General features: G+C 46.5%; 1 protein-coding gene across 3 annotated transcripts in view; it reads right to left on the bottom strand.

Moving 5' to 3' along the window:
• Window positions 1-15,784, bottom strand: part of LOC138567059 (enolase-phosphatase E1-like) — a 293,308-nt gene that overhangs the window by 69,531 nt on the left and 207,993 nt on the right. The window lies entirely within an intron of this gene.

Genomic DNA, 15,784 nt, shown 5'->3' with positions numbered 1-15,784 from the left:
CGATCAAGTCTGGTCTAGTCTTACCCAGTTGCCAGCCCTTGCACCTTCTCTGGTGCACGACTGGTGGTTGAATGGTGTGATAGCTCTACACTTCAAACAATGATATGGAGATCACAAGTGTGTCTTGATATACTGCACCTTCTTTCATTCATTTGATACTGATTATGAATTGGGCATGTCTGTGTGAAGTAGTATTTGCTGTCCATGGGTCATTGTGCCGCTGTTCATATTTAAACAGATTGCTATGGCGACACCCATGGGCCTTGTGGATCTCATGTACCTTAGTGCAATTTTGTTGATGCACTTCACTGCTTTGGAAAGAAGGTCAAGTCACTTTTTACTTGGGTTATATTGTATGTATATATGTTCTCTGTAAAGCACTTAGGCGTAAGCGCTATATAAAAAGCACATCATTATCATTCATTTTGCAGCTTCAGTGATCAGTTTTACAAATTGATGGTTTTGTGTTTAAGTTCACTTGTGATAAAGGTTTACTGTATATTCTGACAAAGAGGGAGCTTGTTTGATCCAACATGTTTTATATGGCAGGAGAATATAGGGCCCTTGATATCAGACGTGCTTCCATACCAAGTAGTAGCCTTGCTTTGAACGGAAAGAGTTAAACATAGTTTGGTTGAAATGTAATATGTTGTAGGACTCTCTCCGTTATTACCTCGTGTTCCAGTGCGGGCTGATATTATAGATCTGAATCAACCATTTATTGTTTGCTAAACTCAGGATTACCTTCAGCAGAAATGCAAAAATAGGAGAGCCTCAAGCAATCAGAATGCATTACCCTTAAGGGTAACATAGAATTCCATGGAAATTCCCTATAAAGAGGAAATAGTCAACATACATTAATTAGTTACCACGTAAAAGGTTGGGTTGGGTGAACAACAGAGACATTGAGATTTTAATAAACAGAGGTGTTTATAAGAAATTAATAAAAATGAAGAGGAATCAATTAATCAAATTAGAATTAAAGGTTCTACAATAATTTCATTACAGTCAGCCAAAAACTCAAGAGGAAAAACGAAAAGAAAATAGTTTCTAACATGTCTAAGGGCCTCATCAGGAGTTGGGCAGTATGGGCAATATCCCTGGGTTAATACCATCGAGCGGAATTAGCGTTACCACTGTGGGATGCGGCCGAATTAGCCCTGGATCACAACTTCGATGGTAATGCTACTGCCGCTGGGCGGAATTAGCACTTAATCTGGGCACTCCGCCTGTAAACCGCCGAAAGCCGGCACATTTACCACTACCAGTGGTAAATTGCTGCTATTAGTGCTGGTGCAATTAGCGCCGGTGGAAATAGCATTATCGCCAGAATGGGAAGCATGGTGGCAGCCATCTTAAAAAACAGAATCCCCCTGAATCTCCCACTTCCTGCCACCATCCGAACCCAAATGTCACTGGAATCACGTTGCAAGAGAGGTCCAGAGGGAATGTGCCTGAAAACCGGCCTAAGAAGCCAAAATTCCGTGAGGGGGAGCTACAAGTCCTCACTGATGAGGTGGTGGGCCCTTGCGAGGAACTATATGGAAGCAGGCAGAGGAAAATATCTTGGAGTGGAAGACTGCAATCTGGAAAACTATAAACCAGAAGGTGACAGTGGGAGGCATGGTCCCCCTGGATGCTAAAGACTGCTGGAAATGGTGGAATGACCTTTGACTCAGAGTGCCGGGCCTCCTATCCCAACACAGGCAGGAGGCCATGGCCACAGGAGGCGGCACCACGTAGTCCCTTGTCCTCACATCAATGGAGGAGAAGGCAAGCAGCATCCTCGATATTGAGGGGATTGAGGGAGTTGGCGGAGCAGAGGCAGGTGCCAGCAGCCAGGAGGTAGGAAGTGAGTCATCCCGCCCCCAAGCACATTGCAAATGAACAACCAGAGAAAGAGTTCCTTAGCACCAATTGAACCAATGGACAAGGACATATGCCAGCAGGCCCAGCATCAGGCACGGACAGACAGGGTGATCTGATGGGGTGCCACATCTGCCCCCCACCACGGCAACCTGGGTCGAGTCCACTAAGGGCACCCCTGAGTGGGTATGGAGTGCGAATGTGTGGCATGTGGCCTATCAAAGTGCAATGCACCCCACTCCACTGATGTTGCTGGCCGTTCCAGCAGGAGTGTGGTGTGCGAGTAACCACGACACAGCACAGCTGTCACACCAGGATGTGCTTGGCCCTGTTGGGCAGCCCTATGTAGGTATGGGATATGAGCCGGATGACAGTGTTGGACCCCCTGTACCTGCATGGGTGCAGCGAGCTGAACTACAAGACAAACTGAGCATCACGGCTGGCTCCACAGCAGTGTCCCTTCATGGAGTTATGGCAGTGCCCTGGATAATGCAAATAATCCACTCCCCCACGTGCATGTCTCCAGTGGCGGGTTTGTGAGGTGCATGAGCACATACAATCACCCCTTGTGCTGCTAAAGCAAAGGCTGGACCTGGGTGCCACTAACATGTCCAAAACAGTACGCCACAGTATGCATGACAAAGCAGAGCCACTTGCACACATGGATGACCCAGCCGGCTGCATCTGCATGGACGGGCACCTTGGCCGCACAAGGGCCAAAGGGCACCTGGCCATGTGTCAGACACACACAGCTGCAAATAGACCCACCCTCCTGTGGCCACCTGCAATTGCACTTGTACACACATGCCCTTCTTACCAAATGGGTGGGGTGTCCCCATGATTAATAGCATGTGTGACTTGCATGCCAATACACATGGACACATGATGTCTGACAGCATGTTATGTGTCCCCCTACAGGCTCTCGGCAGGCTCAGGATCAGGCAGGGGAGGATGAGAGGGAAGGCGCATCGACAACTGGGGCTTCCAGGGCATCAACATTGACAACAACCCCAGGAAGGCCATCTGATTTGACGCGCAAGCGAAAGAAACAGCATGTCACACCAGGTCCCAGCAAAAACAGGCCTGTTGGTGCTAGCACGGGCCCCAACGCCCACCCCATGTGCCTCAGGGAGCACTACTCCAACTGCACACCAACAGCCAGCCCAGGTACCTGTGACTGTTGACACAGCTGGTGACAGGCATGATGAAGCCAGTGTGGAGCAACCCGAAAGGCATAGGGCGGCTGAGCATCACCCAGTCAAGACAGCATGCAACATGGCCAGCAGGCACAGATACCGGGGGAGACATGGACACCCCTCGTATGGGTCTCCTTGTTTCAGCCCAAGCTCGTCACATAGCCCACAACCCATTGCCCAGCCCATGCCTAGCCACAACATCATGCAGAGGCTGAATGCAATGGAGAGGCACCAAGTTAAAATGGATGCAATTTCCAATATTCACTCCCTCCACCTCCAGGCCATCCGTGACTGCATGCAGGGTGCTACACAGCAGATTGTGTGAAGCATGGAGTGCAACCGGGCACAGGCTGCTGCTACAACTGCCACAATGATAGTCAATGGGCAGCACATAAGGGAGCTGATGGAAGGCATCTCTGCCTTTGCTGAGGCCATGCAGCAAAGCGTGGAACTAACTCTGTAACATATCTGGGGGCCAGGGTGCATTCCATCTAGTTCAGCAACACCTATGGTGGGTTCATTGCTGAGCACCCCAAGGTGCTGTTCAGAGTGCAATCTGGGCCCTAAGTCACTGGGGAAAGCCCTGAGGGGTAAGAGGGCATGCAAGGCACTCTGTCCTAGTTGTTAGTCACAGTGGGTGTGTTGTGATGGTGTTGTGTGGCTGGGGAGGGAGGATGGTGTGTTGGGTTGGTGTTGTGGGGTGGGGGAGAGGAAGGTGTGTTGGGGTGGTGCATTGGGGTGGGGAGGGGGTATGATGTGTTCGGGTGGTGTTGTGGGTTGAGGGAGAGGGGTTTGTTTATCCAATTCCACATTAAACCATTGGTCAACTGAATCAATGCAAGGTCATTCCTCATTGAGTCCATGTGTGAGTTCATACAGTGGTGCATGGAATGAGACATGTCAAATCATCAGAAAAAATTGTCCATCAGTTCCTGCCGGACGACTCGACCAGCTCTGACATCATCTCGGCAAATGCGTACAGACGCCTTTGCCACAGGCAGTGTCCTCATCCTCAGGGGGGGCATGTCCACATCAGGGGGTAGAGAGACATTCCTCTGGAGGCAGATATTGTGCAGAATGGCACACACCAGCATGACTTTCCCAACCTTTTCAGGACTATATATTAGTGCCCCTCCAGTACAGTCCAGACAACAGAAAGGGGCCTTCAGGAGGCCAAGGGTACGCTCAATACAGACCCGGGTCCAGCTGTGTGTTTGATTGTAGGCCAACTCCTGTGGTGTCTGTGGATCCCCCACATGTGTCATGAGCCAAGGCAGCTGCGGTATCCAGAGTCCCCTGCAAGCATAAAGTTCAGAGGTGTAAGTAACAGTGTATTGTGTAGGTGTTGCCATTCAATGCATCATGTCAATGGGCATCTTGGGCATGAATATGGAGCTTACTTGCAGAACATGTGTTTATTTCACTGTATGTGTATGTTGTGTCTAGGGCTTCATGCATTGTAGTGTGACCACATTTACCCAGTTATTTTGCAGTAGATGTACATTCTAGGGTCTATCGTTATCCTGTCAGGATGACATGGTGGCTGTCTTGTGTCTGTATATTGCTCCCGTGCATGTGCACTGATGGATGGTTTCCTGGGCTCCCATAGGTGTCTGGGGGCAGCGGAGCTACATTGATGGTTGAGTGTGCCTAGGTACTTGGCTGTGGTACTGGTACTGGCAGGGTCATTGGTGTGGGTCATTGGGGTGGGTTGTCATGTCGCACAATGTGAAACGTTGATTATGGACCTATCATGTTGTATTGTGGTACCTATCTTCATGTGTTTGTGTTGATAGTCCTTATTGTTGTTGTGCATCAGCATATTCATACAGGTACGCCCACCATGTACTTGTTCTGTGTGGTGTACAGTGTCATTAGTGCCGGAAGAGAGCAGATCCTACATGTGCGTTTCCTTGTCAGGGCATGCATTCTGCTGTTGTGCCCATGCAACCCCCCCTATGGTTGGTTGTATTGCAGCATGTTCATGTATTGTGTGCTGCCACTTTTACTCACCCACTATTCACTTTCATTTTCCTCTGTGCCTCTCCATTTATCCAGACAGTGTACTATTGTGTACAACCATGTCATCGTGGTTGGAACCAGGGTAGCAGGCACAACAGTGGGTGATGTGCTGGTCAGGATCGTAGGTCACCTACATGTTCAGTGAGTGTTAGTGCTTCATGTTGCGGTACACTGCTTCATGTGCCTGGGGGGCCACCAACGCCACATGGGTGTAGTCCAGGGCTGCCATGACATTTGACATTTGTGCAACGGCATGGAACTTTGCCTTCATGGCGTACACCTGTGCTGGGGTTATGGGCAGTGAGATGTACCACGAAACATGCTGCAGGAGGGCTTCCAGCACCAGGGCCAGCACAGCACTAAATGTTGGCTCTGCCATGCCATTCAGCATAGTCATGGAGTGCTGGAATGTGCCCATTCCTAGGAATTTCAGGACGAACACTAGCTTTAACATTGGGGGCACAGCTGTCCTGACGTTTATCCTGCTCTCTATGTCCCCCTGGTTTGTGGTGAGCCGCTCACTTATGGTCTCCCTATTGAGGCGGTACATGGTTACCAGCTGGCTGTCTGTGAGGGTCCAGAGTGAGGGCTTGACCCTGGGTATGGGTGCTCGGCTTACTTGGCATCTCCTCCTCCTCCTCGTCTCTGCACTCTGTCTCCTGGGCTGGTGTTCCTTGCCTCTGTAGTTCCAGGCACAGCATGAGCAGCTGCATGTCCCATCTTGCAATGTCTAGTGGCAGCATGGTGTTGGGCACTGTTTGGGGGAGGCCTGGGCCTTATATAGCCCTCTTGAGTGGATTGGGTTCACCTGTGGCTTAATTTGTGGCACCTCTATGCATTTACCTCCACCTGGAGGCTCGAGGTAACTGCACTTTTTTTGTGTGGCATTAGCACCGTATTTAGCTGCAAATTCTGCCATGCAAGAACTTTTGAGGTGAAGGTAGTTGCACTTTCCTGTGTCTGTGGAACATTCCGCCCACTGTAATTGCGCCGGCTGTAATACAGTTGGTGGTATTTGCACCGACTCATGATTCGGTGGAGCAGTAATTGCGGTGGTAAAACCATTACAGCCACTTTTAAGGCTTACTGATGGGGTTGTGATGAAGTCCTAAGTGTACATCAGATAGCCTTAGCTAGTCAGGCTGCTAGAATAGACTGGAATAACTCAGGAGACATCATTCTGTAGCAGGGGACTGTTAGCAATAGGTACACAAAGGTTGTAATCAGTGTTGTGGGTGATGAAGTCCTCTTCTTCAAGTCTGGGTATGATGATAAACACATTCACTTCAGTTTTAAGGTAATGATAGTAAGTACACTTACAGTCTTGCAGAGTTAATTATTAACACATCTATATTGGGATCTCAGCAAATGGGAACCTGCATTTCCTTTTACTTAGTGGCGGGATCTCAAACCTTAAACACAAGACGATAGAGACCAGGTGGATTTCTTGTCCAGGAACAATGCTATCGCTTCTCAGCAAGTTGTGGCTGGTGTCTATCTGATCTTCAAAAAAATGTTGCATGTATGTCAGCCCTGTGACACTCTGCTGGGGCATAAGATGAGCTTTATAGATGCAGATGTCACATGATAATATCCAGCCCCTTCTCTCGCCTGTGAACAGCACTTCTAGATCGTAGCTATTCGCTTCTATGAACGTTAATGTTTCTCTCTCCCAGAGGCATCTCAGGGGGTCCTGTTCTGTATGATGTTATCTCTCTCTCACTGTCTGATTACTACTCTCTCCTCCACACCACTACTACTACTCCCTCCTCTACCTAATACACTCCTCCTCCCACTACTACACTTCTCCCTCCAAACTAAACATACACCCTTCTCTCACTCTGTAGCATTCATCTTTACATATATGAAAGGGAAAATGTGTGTGTGTCTGTTAAACATGTTCAGCAAACTTCCCAACATACTTTAAACCTGAAATTTGGCATGTGGGTAGGTTCCATGGTGTAGACAATGTAAAACGTATGAAATATACATTTTTAGAATTGATTCTTTTAAGCGGTCTGCAATACTTACCTCTGCCGTATGTGAATTTGTGTGTGTGTCTGTCCGAAATGTTCAGCATACTTAGACAGTGTAAACAAATATACATTATTCAAACTTTTCTTTTTTAAGTGATCTTCAGTGCTTACACCTGCTTATCCCTACCATATGGCTCTTGGCACTGCAGTTCTGCCGTAGAGTAAACTTTCCACACTATCAGCATTCTAGCTGACATTAGCGGCACTCACTTCTGAAGTCATGCAGGTGACACAAAACAGTGATTTTGTAGTAATGCGGGTGACAGGAAACAGTGCATGTCTCTTCAATAGTGTCCGCAATTATGTTGTCCGTCACATCGTGGCAGATCTTTTGTGATAATGACAGGAACTTAATTTCCCATGGGTATTGATGGATTTATGCCATCTCAACAGTACAAAGCTTACATGCTTCAGCTGTACACGTACGGGTATGGCACTTCAAGCTTACACGCTTCAGCCCTACACGTACGGCACTTACGTTGAGGTCACTGCTGACTCAGCTGTAGATTGGGACACCAATAATGTTGCTGCACAATCTCAATGCTCCAACTCAAAGTAACTGGAACCGATCTATGGGATTCATGCTTTCCATATGGTCAGCTTCATGTGGCTTGCTCCAGAGTTAGAAACAAAGACAATTTGTTTACACTAACTTCTACAGGACAGACTACCGATATTGTCTTCAAAGAAGCATTGGTTTAGGGACAATAGTATTTAAATATTGGTGACAAGGCAGGCGCTCTGTTGCCAGTCAAGTTTTCCTGCATTAGCTTCTCCTCCAAACGCATGTTTTCATGGCTCCATCAATCTTCAGGGAGGCTGTGTTTCTTTGCTTTTTCAGGTGTGTCTTCATTTCCTTTTCAGGTGTGGCAAGTTAATTGACTCCAAGGATTCTGGTACTTGTATTTCTCGCACTTCGTTTTTCTTGCAGGTGGCTGGAAACAACTCCCTCCATAGCACAAATCTTCCGCTTGATGGGGGGAAGGGGAAAGCCATGGTTGTGGCTCTCCATTGTAAGGCATGCTTGCCCTGCTGCTGCTGCCTTTTGAGCACGGGACTCCTGGAACAATCTTTAAAAAATGGCACAATAGTATACCAACGACAGCAGTAGGCAAAGGGAGCCGGCTGGTACAAATGAAACTCCCAATCTCAACTATCCATACAATACAATTCTCAAACATGGTAGTAGTCAGAAGGGCCTGCTGGGACAACTCCAACTCACCATAAGGGACGACGCCTGGTCATCTCCACAGATATTTCTCCTCTGTGAAAGATAGTGAGCTAAAGACTCTTGTATCCAGGACTAATGTCTGGCAGAGAGACTCCCAGGACCCCCCTTGTTATTTGCATATTTTAAGTAACTTTGGGTCTCACCCTAAGTTACTAGGGCAATCCAGACGTGGACCCCTTGCTCACTATTCTTAGAGATACACAGCTCAACCAACTGATGAGGTCCAACCAGACCAAAACATGTGTCTGGGGTTGCTGTTGGTAGTCTTGTTCAGAGGAGAATTGCCTAGCATTTTGGTGCTGGACTGCCCCGGGGCAGGACAAAGACTGATATGTTTTGGATATTTCTCCTCTGTGAAAGATAATGAGCTAAAGTCTCTGGGTAAGGCTCTCATAACCAGGACTAATGTCTGGCAGAGAGACTCCCAGGAACCCCCTTGTTATTTGCATATTTTAAGTAACTTTGGGTCTCAACCTAAGTTACTAGGGGAATCCAGATGTGGACCCCTTGCTCACTATTCTTAGAGAGGCACAGCTCCACCCTACTGATGAGGTCCAACCAGACCAAAACACGTGTCTGGTGTTGCTGTTGGTACTCTTGTTCAGAGAAGAAATGCCTAGCATTTCAGTGCTGGACTGCCCCGGGGCAGGAAAAAGACTGATCTATTTTGGATATTTCTCCTCTGTGAAAGATAGTGAGCTAAAGACTCTGGGTAAGGTTCTCGTAACCAGGACTAATGTCTGGCAGAGAGACCCCCCCCCCCTTGTTATGTGCATATTTTAAGTAACTTTGGGTCTCACCCTAAGTTACTAGTGGAATCCAGATGTGGACCCCTTGCTCACTATTCTTAGAGAGGCACAGCTCCACCCTACTGATGAAGTCCAAACAGACCGAAACACGTGTCTGGGGTTGCTGTTGGTACTCTTGTTCACAGGAGAATTGCCTACCAATTCGGTGCTGGACTGCCCCAGGGCAGGACAAAAGGACAAAGACTGATATGTTTTGGATATTTCTCCTCTGTGAAAGATAGTGAGCTATAGATTCTGGGTAATCCTCTCGTAACCAGGACTAATGTCTGACAGAGAGACTCCCAGAACCCCCCTTATTCTTTGCATATTTTAAGTAACTTTGGGTCTCACCCTTACGTACTAGTGGAATCCAGATGTGGACCCCTTGCTCACTATTCTTAGAGAGGCACAGCTCCACCCTACTGATGCAGTCCAACAAGACCGAAACACGTGTCTGGGGTTGCTGTTGGTACGCTTGTTCAGAGGAGAATTGCCTAGCATTTTGGTGCTGGACTGCCCCAGAGCAGGACAAAGACTGATATGTTTTGGATATTTCTCCTCTGTGAAAGATAGTGAGCTAAAGATTCTGGGTAAGGCTCTCATAACCAGGACTAATGTCTGGCAGAGAGACCCACATAACCTTCTCCTCTGCTAGAAGAAAATCTCAATAGTATTCTCCAGGAAGAATTGGGACATACCAAGTGCCACAATCCAGTCCAGACAATCCTGTTTGACAATACCAATGACAAAACCATTTCCCAGGAGAGGGGGGCTCGGGAAGACCATACTCTATAAGCGGAAGGACCCTCATTACTGCCTCACCAACAATGCGCAGGCGGGGGGCCACACTTGGCGTCAGTTGCTAGGCAGCCTTGGAGTTATCACATTCCCACTTCTACGTTAGAAATCAAGGAGTAGTCATGATGCAGGCCCATGTTTTCAGCCGTTTCTTCCGGTCAAAGGTGCACCATGCCGACCAGCTGAACACATGCCAATCCCATGGTCTGAGAGTATGGAAAAGGCCTTCAGAGAATGAAAGCCTGGAAAAAGACCATTTGCCAACCCTCATTCCTCATAATGCCAGACCTCATTGAACTATTTATGTTACAAACTGATGCCTTCCGAGTACGTTTAGTGGCATCTGTCTCTCAAAATCAGAAAGGGCTAGAGCAACCAATGCTCTTTATCAACAGGACGTTACATCCCTGCAAAAGAAATTATGCAATTGTGAAACTGATGGGCCTGGGATGCCAGTTGGTCATTGACTGACTTAGGTATTGCCCGACTGCCCAGACATTCACACTACTGACATACCATGCAGCCCTCACATGGCTTTCAACAGCCAATAATACCAACACACATTTAATGCAGTGGCTCATGGCTTTCCAATCAAGCACCAATCAACAGGGAAACCCACAGTAGAGTGGTCAACTGTTACCCTCTACATGAGAAGGCCTAATGCAGAGATGTTGGCATAGCACCACAGCGCCCCCTCCGACCCCCATATTATTGCTACATCATTTTCACTTATTGGGATGGATATCAATGGATCCCTCAGCCACTCCAAACAGGGAATAAAGACATTCTAGTTATTATGATCATGCCACAAGGTATCATGCTGCATTCCCCAGTGCAAACTAACAATCTGAAAAACACCTTGAAACACCCCATCCACTAATACACCCGTGTCGGTTTGCTGAAAAAGATGCTCATGGATCAGGAAACTCATTTAATGTCTCCAGTCAATGCAGACCTCAAAAACACTCTGATACCTTTTGTGCATACCTTTATCAGCCTCAGATGGCCTCACTGAGCACTTAAATCAAACTTTGAAGAATGTTCTCTGGGCATTGGTTTCCTGGTTCCAGCAATTGGAATTATTTGCTTCCATGACAATGTTTGCCACCAAGATAACAACCCAAAGCTCAACAGGATATTTGCCTTTCAACGTGGTCCATGAGAGAAACCCCAAGGACCTATTGGACATCTTGAGAGAAGACTGAAGAAGGCCAAAAGCAGCAGGACAAGAAACTAGCTAATTTGTGCAAGTCACCCATGAGAAGCTCACGCACTCTATGGCTCAAAGACACCTGAAAGGTCTGATGACCCAGCGCTCATGGCCTATCTTTTGGATGGAAAACAGCAACAGCTCCAGTACAGTCCAACAGGGTTGATCCCGTACCACCTCACAGAACAGCAAACCATTGATCTGCAGGACTTCCACCAACATTTTGCTAAAGTTTTTTTCAAGACACCAGAACAAGACCACAGGTTTGTCCATCGAATTGAGATGCCACCAGGGAAAGCTGCCCATCTTCATCATTACCAATTACGTCACAGTCATTGGTTCCCATCATCATCTCGGTACCCATCTGAGGGAGCCTGGAGGTTATGGATTGACTTCCACAAGGTGAATGGAGTCTCATACTTTCATGGCTACCAGATGCCACACATTGATTGTGACAATCCTTCAGATAGTGTCTCTTTTCCCCAAGGGGAGACCCTTTCCATGAGGCTATAGAATGTGCAGCTGCTAAACAATAGTCCCCCTAGGGGAGGTAATATGCCGGAGTACCTCTCCTGGGGACCAAGACGTGATTAGGGGGCACACACCGTTTAACTACCAGCCCCATAGGGTAGTGACATCGCCCAAACCTCTTTTTCCTAAACTTCTATCGGAAACCATGTATTATTGTACTATTAATCTTAACTTGATAGGTATAGGGACAAGGAAGAACTTGAGAATGCTCCAGTCACGTGGGAAAAACGCTCGACCAGCTGTTGTCAATGGAACTGACAGAGAGAGAGAGAGAGACAAACAGGCAGATAGAGTTGGAAAGTGAGATCACGGTCAAGGCAGAAGTAGAAGCAGAAGTAAAATTCAAGAGGCTTGAGGGAGAGACATGGAGAGTGTGGTTCAAGAGAACACACAAGTACATTTCCCAGACCGACTAGGATTTGGCAGTAGTGTAAGCAGAAGCTGAAAGTGGAGAAGGCGTCCCGCACATAGGCGGAAAACCAGATGTTATACAAGTGAAACCTGGTGGCCAGCGGGCGGGAGTAAGCCCAAGCAAGAGGACAATCAGCACAATGCAGTGGCAAATAAAATGTATGTTATTTGTGAGACGCCCGGGAAAGCATTGTACCAGTCGACCAGAAACCGGCCCAACGGAGGGGCGGAAATTGGGTTGTGGTGGTGTGACCTGCAGTGGGTGGGCCGTGCAGTCCGACAACCGCGCTGAGACTGCTAACTTTGGTCTTTCACAAAGTTGAATAAACAGTATACAGAAGCATCCAGAGTGGTGGTAGCTGAATGACCTGTATAGAAGGGACTGTGGAGTCCATTAGCAACATCAAGACAACCAGCAGTACAGGGCAGGAAACAAGTGCACAACGAGAAAATCGATATATCATCACAATATCCCTGGCAAAACTAGGTAAGGGGAGTTGTTAAAAGTCAGAGAGGGAGCCGAGAGAAAAATAAGAGAGCTTTGGGAAACAGACAACAACAACAAGCTAGTATAAAGCACTGCTAACTAAGCAAACAAGTATAAAGAACAGTTAACTAAGCAAACAAGTATAAAGCACTGCTAACTAAGCAAACAAGTATAAAGAACAGTTAACTAAGCAAGCTAGTATAAAGCACTGCTAACTAAGCAAACAAGTATAAAGAACAGTTAACTAACAGAGAGATAACACTCACCTCAGCGATTGTGAATTGGGTCCGTCTTTATAAATGAAAGACCAACTTCCTGAAATGTTATTCGAGGGGTTATCTTCTCAACCTCCACTGAAGGAACAGAAACCCTTCCAGGGATCTTCTGGAGCATCATTGGCAAGAACAGAGTTCTTAAGGGAACTTTAAAGGACAATCGTTGACAATGACGTAACAGCCTAAAACACATGGGAAAGAGAAGGACTCCTGCATGCACCCCAGAATCATCAAGGGCTCGTCTTCAGAGCAAAAACCAATCACCCTCTATCAAAAGGCTATTACAAGCTTATGATTGGTCGTCACCAAATCCGAACAAAATTCCAGTCCTTTCAATTCACAGAGTCAACACTCCCTTTTAAAATAAGAAGTCTTTGTTGTTTCTTTTGAAAAGCTGAGACTCAGGCCCTTCCTTTTAGAAAGTAACCTGGTAACATCCAGGGAATCAAGAATACTTGAGACTGTAAATGTGAAGAAACCAATCACTACGATTCACAATTCCCTCACCAGCTTCTCAAATGTGTGGTGCTGGGGAGTTGAGAGGAACTCAGGGAGCACCTTTGTCATCCCAGCGGGTCAGATTAAAGAATATAAAGAAAGTTGAACGTGTGAAAACATCCATAAGGAGATAACTTGTTTTGATGAACTATAAGGAACATTGAGGAACCAGATAAGAGTAATTCTCCAAACCCCACAATGATCCTGTAGAAATGTTTTGTTTGTTTTGTTTGTGTGACACAAAAGGCCAGAACTTTATGGAACATTTATTTTGAGAAAACTTGGAGTCTTTTGGTACACTTTACATCCAAGAGAAGGGAGTCATTCTCCTGTGTCACCAGCAGAACCAGAAAGTTATTTTTGCTTGTTGTTGTGCCAGGGAAAGCACAGGAGCCTTTTTGAATGGGACAGTGCCTTTTGATTTGGACTTACACTGACTTCCAGAAGTGCAACCGAGTTTCTTTAGTTTAGGTCGGGAAATCCCTTAGAGTAAAGTACAGATAGGTTTATCTTTCTTTTGGATAAAGGTTTATAGCAATCATCACGGCACCACTTGGTCAGTCTCTTCATTACTTGTCGCCACATGATGAACTAATTGAATGAGTGGGAGCAACTATGTTCATATTTATGGTATCTGGTCATTGCATCTAATGCCATTCCATCTAATGCCATTCTATCAAATTCTTTCCATCTAAAAAATGTGCATTGAATGCATGTTTTTGGGGGTAAAGGGCTCATTTTTGTTCAGGAGGATTTTAAAGGGTAAAAAACAGGGGTTGGCGGGGGGGGGGGGGGTGTTTGATGCAAATCTTTTAGATGGAAAGAATTTCATGTGAATGCATTTAGATGCAAGGAATTTGATGCAATGACCATAAACCGAGATTTACTATTGACCTAACTAAAGGCTATCGGCAGATCCTCCCCATCCCTGGAGAACCAGGAGAAGATTACTTTTCTGATCTTAATGGGCCTATTGAATTCACTGTACTTTCCATCAGACAGAATAGGGCACCAACACCTTGCAGTGGGTGATGGGCACAATAATGCAACATCATTCAAAGCTTGCAGCTGCATATGTGGATGACATTATGGCCCACAATGAAAGTTGGGAAGAACACATGACACATCTGTATGTTATAGCTCAAAAGCCTTGTGACACAGATATCGCTGCCATTCTGGGTACATGCCACCTAGTACTACCTAAGTCTGTTAGATGAGGTTCCAGGTTTGTGGAGAAATTAATTATGATGTCCCAGGAAAATAAAGTAAATTGTAATCAGAACATACCAATCCCAAAGTGTAAGAGGGAATTAAGAGCATTCCTGGGCCTTTGAGCTACTTTCAGGGTATATCCTGAACCTCTTCAGCATTGATGGACCCCTCACCAACAAGCTGAAATGATCCATAAACATGACAATGCCATGGTCTGTGAGTATGAAAAAGGCCTTAAGAGAATGACAGTCTGGAAACAGTCTGATGACCCTTTGCCGACCACTGATCCTCATAGTACTGGGCATCACTGAACCATTTATGTTACAAACAGATGCCTCTCGAGTAAGTCTAGTAGCAATCCTCTCTCAAAATCAGAATGGAGCAGAGCAACCAATACTCTTCATCAGCAGGAAGTTAAATCCCTGCAAAACAAATTATGCAAATGTGAAACTGAGGTGGATTGGTCGTTTACTTGCTTAGGTATTGCCATACTGGACAATAATTCCCACTAGTCACATACCATGCCCCCCTCTAATGGTGTTCAAAAGCCAAGAATACCAACATACATGTAATGCGGAGGCGAAAGGTTCTACAACTGGGCACCATCTAACAGAGACACCCACAGTGGGATGGTCAATTGAGCCTGGGTGCCATTGCTCAGCAAACTCAACTCTTATGAACAACTCCTTTGCCCCTCTCCCATTCGTCCCCTCTTGCGAGGCCCCAACTTTTCAACTTGTTTATCTGTCCACACTCCACCCACAGTTACAAATTCCAGGCCTAGAGGATGTTTTTTTGATCAATTATGTCTGTAAGAGCCTCTCATTCTAGCATACAAATCATAGATGGTCTGCATTGCCCAGCCTAAGATCATCTATCTTTACACAGCTACTCACCACCTGTCAGACCAAAACCTCAACCCCCTTTGCCACTGTGCCATCATACGTCTCACGCCGCTCTTGAATTAGATTGTTATCCCTCTCTGTACCTTATGACTAGCGCACCCTTTCCGGTGATTCCCGGTATGAGATCTCGCAAACGCATGCATCGGTGTATGGTAGGTATTCAGACACCACCACCAACAAACACTGAAGCTTCCTGGATCACGGTCCACACCGAGATATCTCATGAACTTGTATGAAAAGTGAATCAAATGAGTCGTGCTGTTATAGTGTCTTCTCTGCTATCCACCAGTTGTGTTAACTGTGTTCACACACCTCAAC

Source organism: Ambystoma mexicanum, chromosome 2p, assembly GCF_040938575.1.
Source record: "Ambystoma mexicanum isolate Mex_15411 chromosome 2p, UKY_AmexF1_1, whole genome shotgun sequence".
Classification (NCBI taxonomy): domain Eukaryota; kingdom Metazoa; phylum Chordata; class Amphibia; order Caudata; family Ambystomatidae; genus Ambystoma; species Ambystoma mexicanum.
This window is presented reverse-complemented; position numbering and strand designations above follow the sequence as displayed.